Consider the following 9,814-nt stretch of genomic DNA (forward strand, 5'->3'; position numbering starts at 1 on the left):
AAGCTTAGAGAAGAGTGTGTTTCTTGGCCAATACATGTTTCTAGGCATATAGGACGATCTGAGGAAATCACGCCCACTTAGGAGCCGATTTAGAGGGCAGTTATAACCTCTTATCCACCTATAAAACCTCAACAAACTCAACCGAGTAAGGGGTTGGATTTTTTAGTATCTAAACGGCACAAGGAGGTTGGAGCTTGGGATATTCTCTGGAGATAGCAGAGGCAAATTCTTCAAAAACAGAAGATTTAGATCAGATTTAGAGGATCAAATCAAAAAGAATCCTTCAACAACAAAAAAATCTGCTTGGTCATCAACCGAATCTTCGGTTCTAACAACTCTTTTCACAGAGTTCTAACTCGTTCGGAGTTCTAAAAACTCGTTAAGAGTTATTCATCAAACTTTCCACAGAAGTTCATCGTTCCCACAAGATAAAAGACGGTCGGATCGTCAACGGAGAGCGAATTCGACGCAAGCAATCGAAGGAGGCACTCCATCGCTACCAAGAAGAACCCAGTTTTAAACAAAGGGGAGAATCAAATTCATTCTCCTCTCTTTTGTAATCGGAATCCAAATTGTAATCAATTTTGAGAGAATACAAATCAATTTTTTTTCATTTTCTTTTACATCAAATTTTCCACAAACAAAAGATGGCGACTCCGCTGGGTACTAGCTTTTCTGATGAAGAAGTGGTGGCGCAATCCGACGTTCACCTTACGGGAACAACCGTTGAAACTCTCATCGTGGAGTTTGACCAAGTAAAGTACGAGGAAGCCCTCTACTCTGGATCGCTTAGCCCTAAAGATAGGCGCGACGTCCGCAAGATCTCCAAAGAGATCAAACCTGTTGTTGAAATGCTAAAACAAGTCCTCTCCTTTGGCCAAAATTCATTGAACATCCCCTCCACTTCAGGAGCGGGCTTAGCCTCTGCTGAACTCGCCCAGTGAGTTGAAAGTCCCACATCCGCGTCAACACGGCGTACTTCAGGCCACAAACGGCCCATAGAGTAGACGAGCTCCATAAACACCGATGACGCTGTTGTCAAGGCTTTGAAACAAGCCAACAAGAACGCCGCTCGTAGACGGAGAAGATCCATACGACGAGCACATCTACATGAAAGCCGAATGCTAGCCCAACGCGAGGATCGCGTTCTTGAAACTTTACCCAAGCACAGCGTTTCCACCACAGAACGCACACTTCGCGGCAATGAGCCCGATTACGAGCCTCGGTGGATACAGCTGAAACGCGACCCTCAATGGCGCGTTGTTCCTACAAAACGCAGCCCTCAGAAAGGCGCCGCCAAAAACAAACGCACACCTCATGGGTGAGTTCAAACGAAACATGACTCTCAAGAGTCTGTTTCACCAACCAAACACGACCCTCAGGGGCACGTTCAACCAAAACATGACCCTCAGTGGTCTGTTTCATCATTTAAACGTAAGCCTCGGCCTAGTGTTTACAAATCCAAACGCGACCCTCGCATTATTCTTCAAGAAGGCGACCCTAGCGTTGTTCTTCAAGAACGCGATCCTCAAGAGGTCCGCCGAGTTCGGGAAAGTCAACATGGGTTTAAAACTCACGTTCGACCAGAATCAATCTTACCCACTCAAGGGCAGGGGGTTCCATCTCTGTCCCCATGCTTAGGGAGAGATCCCTCCCAAGTTACTGATTTGCGGGAATTATTGTCAAGAGGAAAACCAGCGCAGCAAGCATCTCACTCATGCCAATGTGAACGGCTTATCTCTGCAGTTCTTTCAGAATGCCATTGTTGCGCATCCGTACCTCGACAGTCTGTATTCGATAGGTTGACGAATGTCGTTAGACCTGCCAAACGATGACGTCGATACAAAAAGAAGACAACCGAGACTGAATACCCCGAATTCATTATAAATGTGATAGGTAGAGGGAAGACTTCGAGCCCCAATTCCGAAGAGTCACAAAGAAGTCATTCCCCAACTGTGCGGGAAATTTATGACGAATTCGAAGGAGTGTACCGGCATACTCGGACCCGAACAGGAACCATCCGCTCGGTTAACTACCCAAGAATAGCCAAGGGGATCGTTTCTGATGATGAACATTCGGCAATTGCTGAATCTCAATCTTCAAGCTCTATTGTGGCACGAGAGGTTTCCGCTTACATGGAAGGAAATCCTGAAGACCTAGCTAAGAGAGTAGACGAACATCATGTCATGCTCCAAGCACAGCAAGAAACACTTCTGCAAATGAAGGACATGTTGGCCCAGCTCCTTACTAAAAAAGGACAAAAACCTGTATCTTCCCGAAGGACAATGTCAAAGGGAAAGCAGAAGGCACACGAACATTCGGATCGTGAAACTCACAACCTGGAATCCTCTTCTAAAAATGAGAAGGAGATAGAAAGAGAATTGCATCCTCAGTCCGCTAAAGTGGACGAACTGGAGGCTCGCCTCAACGTCATAGCCAACAGAAGCGAGCTCCGCGAAGAAGGAGTGGTGCGGCCTTATCCTGCTGAGTGGGACACAGCTCCTTACCCACCCAAGTTTAAGGCCCCTACCTTTCAACCATTCGATGGCACAGGGTCGCCGAATCAACACATATACTACTTCAAGACACAGACTAGAGACGTGGTAGCAAACGACGCCATCCTAACCCGCTTGTTCATCGGCACTCTTAAAGGAGTCACCTTCGAATGGTTTATGTATCTTCCTGCTGGATCTATTCAGAAATGGGTAGATTTGGAAAGGCTCTTCTTAGCCAGATTCTTCGAGGACAATATGGAAGTTTCAATCCCGACTCTTCTCGCCACCAAGCAGAGGAAAGGAGAATCTATGTGGAGAGGTTCCGCAGCATGGCATTGCGATGCCCTTCAGGTATGACTCAATCAACTCTGGTTGAAACTTACAGGTACAACTTGCAGACCCAGCTCCTTGCTCAGATGGGAGTAGCGGAGTGTCACTCCTGGAGACAACTGGTTTCGCAAGGAGAACAAGCCGAAGAGATTGTTGCTCGAGTTAAAGTCGAAGAAGTGATGCAACCCAAGCCGCAGCAGCAACGTAATCAGCATAACGCCCAGCAGTCTAAGGGAAAAGAGACTTTGGCGGCTGACACCAACACGTGAGCACCACCTCCTGCTAAACAAGGCAAGGTGCCAAATCAACAAAGAGCGCTCAAGCAGTATTCGTTTAAAGAAGAGCATGTAGACACTTTCTTCCAATTGCTTCGGAAGAACAACAAGCTGCAGCTGCCTGAAATCACTGCCGCTAGATGAAGCAGGGAAGGTGGATGATCCTAATTACTGCCGTTATCATAGGTTCCTAGGGCATCCTACCAGAAAATGCTATGTCTTCAAAGACATCCTACAAAATTTGGTGAATGCTAATGTACTCACTTTAAAGCCCGAGCAAAAGACCGTATCCACCAATATGATAGCGGTCCAATTCGGTAACTTCTCTCCAGTGGCGACCGCAGACGGTGTCATTCCCATTCATAAGGGAGAATTGCGCCTGAAAAACGCTAACTTGTACAGTCAGAAGGACAGGGGGTTGGTACTCCTCACTACCCCAAAAGGGGAAATCATGTGGGTCCACCCTGATCTACTAGGAGATCAACAGTGGATGAACACCTCGTCCAAAAAGAAGGGAGGCAAGGCTAAGTCTTCCAACATGATTAGACCCTCCGTTACTGAGAATGATGACCACCTCAAACCTCTTACCGATTCAGAAGAAGAGAGGATTGCTCTGGCAGCATACCCAGGAGATAACCTTGGCACTCGGTCAGAAAAGGCTTACTTGAGAGTCTACAACCAGAACGCTCAAGAAGCTAAAGAACAGCCCCAAGATGCTGGGGTTCTGTACCAAAGAAGCCGATCGATAAAGGGAAACAAAAGGAACTTCGGTTCAACAAAAATCTCCAACGGGAATTTGGGGAATCAAGCGCTCCTTTCCAATTCAATGTCATGGCGCAGCTGGCTAATATACCAGCTAGGATTACTCTATATAAGCTCCTAAAGTTGTCAAAAACCACTAAGGAAGCTCAAATCGAAGCCTTAAAGAACACAGAGAGCTTTATCACTCAAGTCACTCTGATTTTCGAAGCTTCTGAAGACCAAACCTGCCTGCAATGTCTGCAAGCGGCAAGGAGTTTACCTTGTATATCATTTACTCAGGAAGATATGCAGGTTACGCACAAGCACGACAGACCGCTATACTACACAGGGTATATCGGATCCTTCAAAATCAGTCGTTTCCAAGTAGACCCAGGCTCAGCGCTCAGCATCATGCCTTATAGGGTCATGCAGGTCTTAGGGATTCCTATGCATTGGCTGAACACCACCCAGACCACTATCTTTGGTTTCAACGCTAACAGCACTCGGGGGATTCCTATGCATTGGCTGAACACCACCCAGACCACTATCTTTGGTTTCAACGCTAACAGCACTCGGCCCCTAGGGAAAATCAAACTCAGGTGTCAAATCGGAGACCTTAAATCCGAAGTGACTTGTTACATCATAGATGCGGACACGTCCTACAATCTTTTGCTAGGACGACCATGGATACATACAAACCGCATTGTCCCATCTACCCTACATCAAGTCATGAAATATGTCAATGATGAGGGAGAAGTTCGAACCCTGATTGCGGAAAAATACCCTTTCTGAGGAGTGGAAAACCTTCACACCGACTCCGTCTTTTACTTGGAATCCCAGGATAAAGAAGATGTGGACAGCGGCAACGAAGCCGACGTTGAACCGGATCCTGAAGAAGATTGTCCATGGGAATTGAATCTAAATGTAATGGGTCAGGACGAGAGTAATAATAATGTACCGAGTGAGGGCGAGTGGTGCATTAATGAAGATTTTATTTTGGCGTACTTGTCTGATGTGTCCCCTAAAAATAAACAAATAGAGAATGATCCTAATGCAGGTACCAACCCATGGCACGCACTGTGCACAGAGACATCACTCACATTACCAATCGAGTCATCATTCGCTTCAGATGAAGGAGTAGAAGATGCACAGAAGGCTTTCTTCAAAGTTCCATCCAAAAGGAAATGGCAGAAGCCGATCTGTTTTGGTAAAGTCAAACCCGAACAACTCAAACGAGGAAGTTCAGAGGAAGATGACGGAGTCCCCCAATTCCATTACCACGAACCCAATTCTATATACTTAATGAAACGAATGGGGTATAACTTTTATGAAAAACAGGGCTTGAATTTTGGGAAAGGAAGATGAACACCAATTCGAATGTCTCTAACCCCCGAAGGAAAATCTCCGGACTACTATCAAAAAACCGGGAGAGGTATGGGCTACGTCACAACCCCATCAGCCTCAGAAAATAAAGTCAGTAATTATCTGCGTCAGGACCATTCATCCGGGACATCTTCTTGGGAATCCAACGTTAGTGTTGGACCTTTCTTTAAAAGTATGACTGTGAACATGGTTTCAACTAGTCATCTAGATGAAGACGCAGGGGGTGATGAAGAGTTAATCGAATCAATCAATGATCCTTGGATCAAACGCCTCAACATCTTGTGGGATATGTGATTCGAACAACGCGAACCGACCACTAAAGATAAAGTGATTCAAGTCAACATGGGAGATGAACATGACCCTAAGCCCATTTTCATAGCTAAAAATTTATCATCATCCGAGAAAGAAAACCTTATATCTCTTCTCCAAGAATATATAGATGTCTTTGCTTGGAACTATGAAGACATGCCTGGCCTTGACCCAAAAGTTGCCATGCATCGGCTTAACATCGATCCGGATGCAAAACCCGTTAAACAGCAACAACGCCGGTTTCGTCCGGAGGTCATGGAAGCGATTGAGTCAGAGGTTAAAAAGCTTATAGACTCAGGTTTTGTTAGGGAGGAACAACATCCGGACTGGGTGGCCAACATTGTTCCAGTTCCCAAAAAGAACGGTAAGGTCCGAATATGCATCGACTTCCGTGACCTTAACGCAGCTTGTCCAAAAGACGAGTTTCCTCTTCCTATCACTGACGTCATGATCGATAACACCTGTGGATATGAAAGGATGTCTTTCATGGATGGATTCTCCTGGTACAATCAGATCAAGATGCACCCGGAAGACGAAAAACATACTACTTTTAGAACACCACTGGGGGTGTATTGATACACAGTGATGCCCTTCGGCCTGAAAAATGCAGGTGCAACTTATTAATGTGCAATGAATGTCATCTTCCACGAACACTTACGTAAGAAGATCGAATGCTACGTTGACGATATAGCAGTAAAGAGCTAACATAAGAGTGATCATCTTACAAACTTGAAGACAATGTTCGATATCATGCGAGCACATCAACTGAAGATGAACCCAACAAAATCTTTCCTTGGGGTATCAAGCGGGAAATTCTTAGGATTTATTGTCACATCCAAGGGAATCTCTCTTGAGCCAGAAAAAGTGCGTGCTATCCAAGATATGCCACCTCCGAAGAATCTCAAAGAACTTAGAGGCTTGCAAGGTAGACTGGCCTACATTCGAAGATTCATATCCAATCTTTCGGGGCGTTGCCAACCTTTCTCTAAGCTTATAAAGAAAGGAGTATCCTTTGTTTGGGATGGAGAATGTCAAAAAGCATTCGAGGAGATTAAGAGATATCTTACTCAACCGCCAGTTCTCGTGGCCCTAATATCAGGAAAGCCATTCCTGTTGTATGTGAGGGCCATGAAACATTCTCTTAGAGCTTTGTTGGCCCAGAATAACGATCAAGGGCAAGAGCAAGCCATCTACTACTTAAGCAGGACCATGATGGGAGCTGAGTACCGGTATAATCTGGTCGAAAAAGAGTGTCTCGCTTTGGTATTCGTAGTTCAAAAGATGCGACATTACCTAGTTGGACAAACAATTCACGTCATCTCTAAGGTGAATCCCTTGAGAGTTCTGATAACTAAGCCATCATCTCTAAATTACCGGCTCGCAAAATGGACCATTCTCTTGTCATAATATGACATGCAATTCATGCCCTAAAAAGCAGTCAAGGGTCAAGCGTTGGCAGACTTCTTAGCCGATCACCCGGTGCTAGGGATGTTTAAGCTGTATGAAGAATTGCCCGATGAAGTCGCTGAAGCTTGCGTCACTCGAGAAGTTACGCAAGTGTGGAAATTATTCTTCGACGGTGCATCTAGAGCAAATCCTCATGGAGCGATTACTGCAGGAGTAGGAGTGGTGTTCGTTTCTCCGAATGGTCACGTGATCCCAAGAGGATTTTCCCTGATCGAACCCTGTACTAACAACGTAGCCGAGTATAATGCTCTGCTACTAGGAATGAAATTCGCTGAGGAACTTAATATTCGACATCTTGAAGCTTACGATGATTCTCAGCTAATCGTGAATCAAGTCCGAGGGGAATACGAAGTGCGTCACGAAGACCTGATCCCGTATTATTTTGCAGTGCTAAAGCAAGCCCAGAAGTTCGAAGGTTTCTTTATTGAATATATCCCATGAGCTCAGAACGCTTATGCAGATGCTTTAGCCTCTTTGGCAACCTCATTAGCATTGCCTCCGGGGGCCGAAACTATGATTCCTGTTACGGGACGTGAGTTATACTGTTCTAAGATTCCTGTAGAAGAAAACTCAGACAAGACACCGACAGGAGAGGTCTGCACAACCTCGATGGAACTTGAAGCTAGAGATTGGCGATTCCCGTACATCAACTATGCCATGTATGGAATTTTGCCTGAAGACCTAAAGGAAGCGGCCGCTATTAAACGAAAGGCTCTCCGATTCTATTACGATACAGTCTCCCAAATCCTATATCGAAAATTACATGATAGAGTGTTGCTTTGATGTCTCTCTCGAAAAGAAGCAAAAGAGGCCCTCAAGGAAGCTCATGACGGAATGTGCGGAGCTCATCAGCCTGGAGTTAAGTTGGGAGATCGTCTCTAACGAATCGGTTATTATTGGCAAAGGATGTTCTCAGACGCAGTTGATTATGCTAAATGTTGTGACGCGTATCAGATTCATGGGGACTTTATCCACCAAGCGCCAAGCAACTTACACCCCACTTCCGCATCTTGGTCATTTGAAATGTGGGGTATGGATATTGTAGGACCAATCTCTCCTCCGACTTCCAAAGGACACCGGTTCATTTTAGCTGTAACTGATTACTTCTCCAAATGGACAGAGGCAATCCCGTTGAAAGAAGTCAAGACGTCGAGTGTGATTAAATTCATCAAACATCATGTCATTTACCGTTTTGGGGTCCCGAAACGAATAGTTCATGACAACGGGACACAATTTGTTAGCTTTGGGTTTCAAAGATTTTGTAATAAGTTTAGAATCCAAAGTGTCGCATCTACGGCGTATTATCCACCAACGAATGGTCTTGCAGAAGCTTTTAACAAAACCATTGTGAAACTTCTCAAAAAGTTTGTTTCTAAGAGCCGACGTGATTGGGACGAAAGACTCGGCGAATGTTTGTAGGCCTACTGCACAACGGTGAGGACCCCTACAAGAGCTACGCCGTTCTCTTTAGTATACGGCTGTGAAGTTGTACTGCCATTAGAAATTCAAATCCCTTCCCTAAGAGTTGCTATCACAGCTGGACTGATAGAGGAAGAGAAACATCAACGACGTCTGCAAGAACTTAAAGCCTTAGACGACAAACGACTTCAAGCTCAGCAACAAATTGAGCTATATCAAGCCCGAATTTCTAAGGCCTACAATAAAAAGGTTAAAGAATGGATTTTCAAGAAAGGCGATTTAGTTTTGGCCAACAGACGACCCATGGTAATGACACACAAAACCAAAGGGAAGTTCAATCCTAAATGGGAAGGGCCCTTCGTAATAGAGTCAGTCTATTCGAATGGAGCTTATCGCCTCATTGATCAAAAAGGAGATAGGCTCATGATGCCAATTAACGGGAAATTTCTTAAAATATACTCCCCATAAATCATGCAGCTCCTTGAGCCTCAGCCGAGTCAGGCTGGGGGTTGCTAAGTTAGAGTGTATTTCAGGAGTAATAGTTTAATTTTCCTGTTTTATATGTCGTTATGTTAACACTACACCTCTGACGATTGAAATTTTCTAGAATTATTCTAAGAAGTAATAAAGAGAATTTTGATTTCATGCTAAGTTAACACTACACTTACAGCATTTACATTACTTTTCATTGTCCTGAATTAGAATTCAACAAAAATAGATGATGAAAGGCAAAATGGTATCATTTTCATTCAATATGGTTAATTTGAATACAAAGTGATAACAATTGAAATGAAAACGATACAAAACTATTCCCTAGCTAAAAAGCAATTCAAATCCTAAGCGTCGGGGCCCATCAGCCTAAAGGACTTGAGCTTAGATTTCAAAGCTGATATTTTCTCCTCACGAACCCTTATAATTTCTTCTGTTATCTTGCTCTTGAGCTCCTCTTCATCAGGTGCCGCTTCTGCAACCTCTCGTCGAAGTTTATTAGCAGCAATGATTTCATCGCAATAGCTTTTGAAAATCTCGTCACAGTGAGCAGCTAGTGTCACGCCCCGCTTCCCAAAATACAGGGGAATCAGAACGTGAACAAGCCCGTGACGTATTAGATTGAGAAGAAATATACACTATCATTTTTTTTTCTTCTTTTCTTCTCAATCCAATACACTAACCGTCTGGAAATAAATACAATGTGAAGTCACAGGTCCCCGATCACACATAGCAAGAATATAATAACAATCCAGAATAAGAAATAGACATATCATCAATAGTAAATCATCCCAGACATAAAAATATGGGTCAAACATGCCCTTATTACAAAACGGTCCAACTAAAATATAAAATACATAGTCCAACAGAAAGAAAAGAAAAGTACTGCTAAAACAACTAGATCCA

The sequence above is a fragment of the Asparagus officinalis genome, chromosome 4 (assembly GCF_001876935.1).
Source record: "Asparagus officinalis chromosome 4, Aspof.V1, whole genome shotgun sequence".
In the NCBI taxonomy this organism is placed as follows: domain Eukaryota; kingdom Viridiplantae; phylum Streptophyta; class Magnoliopsida; order Asparagales; family Asparagaceae; genus Asparagus; species Asparagus officinalis.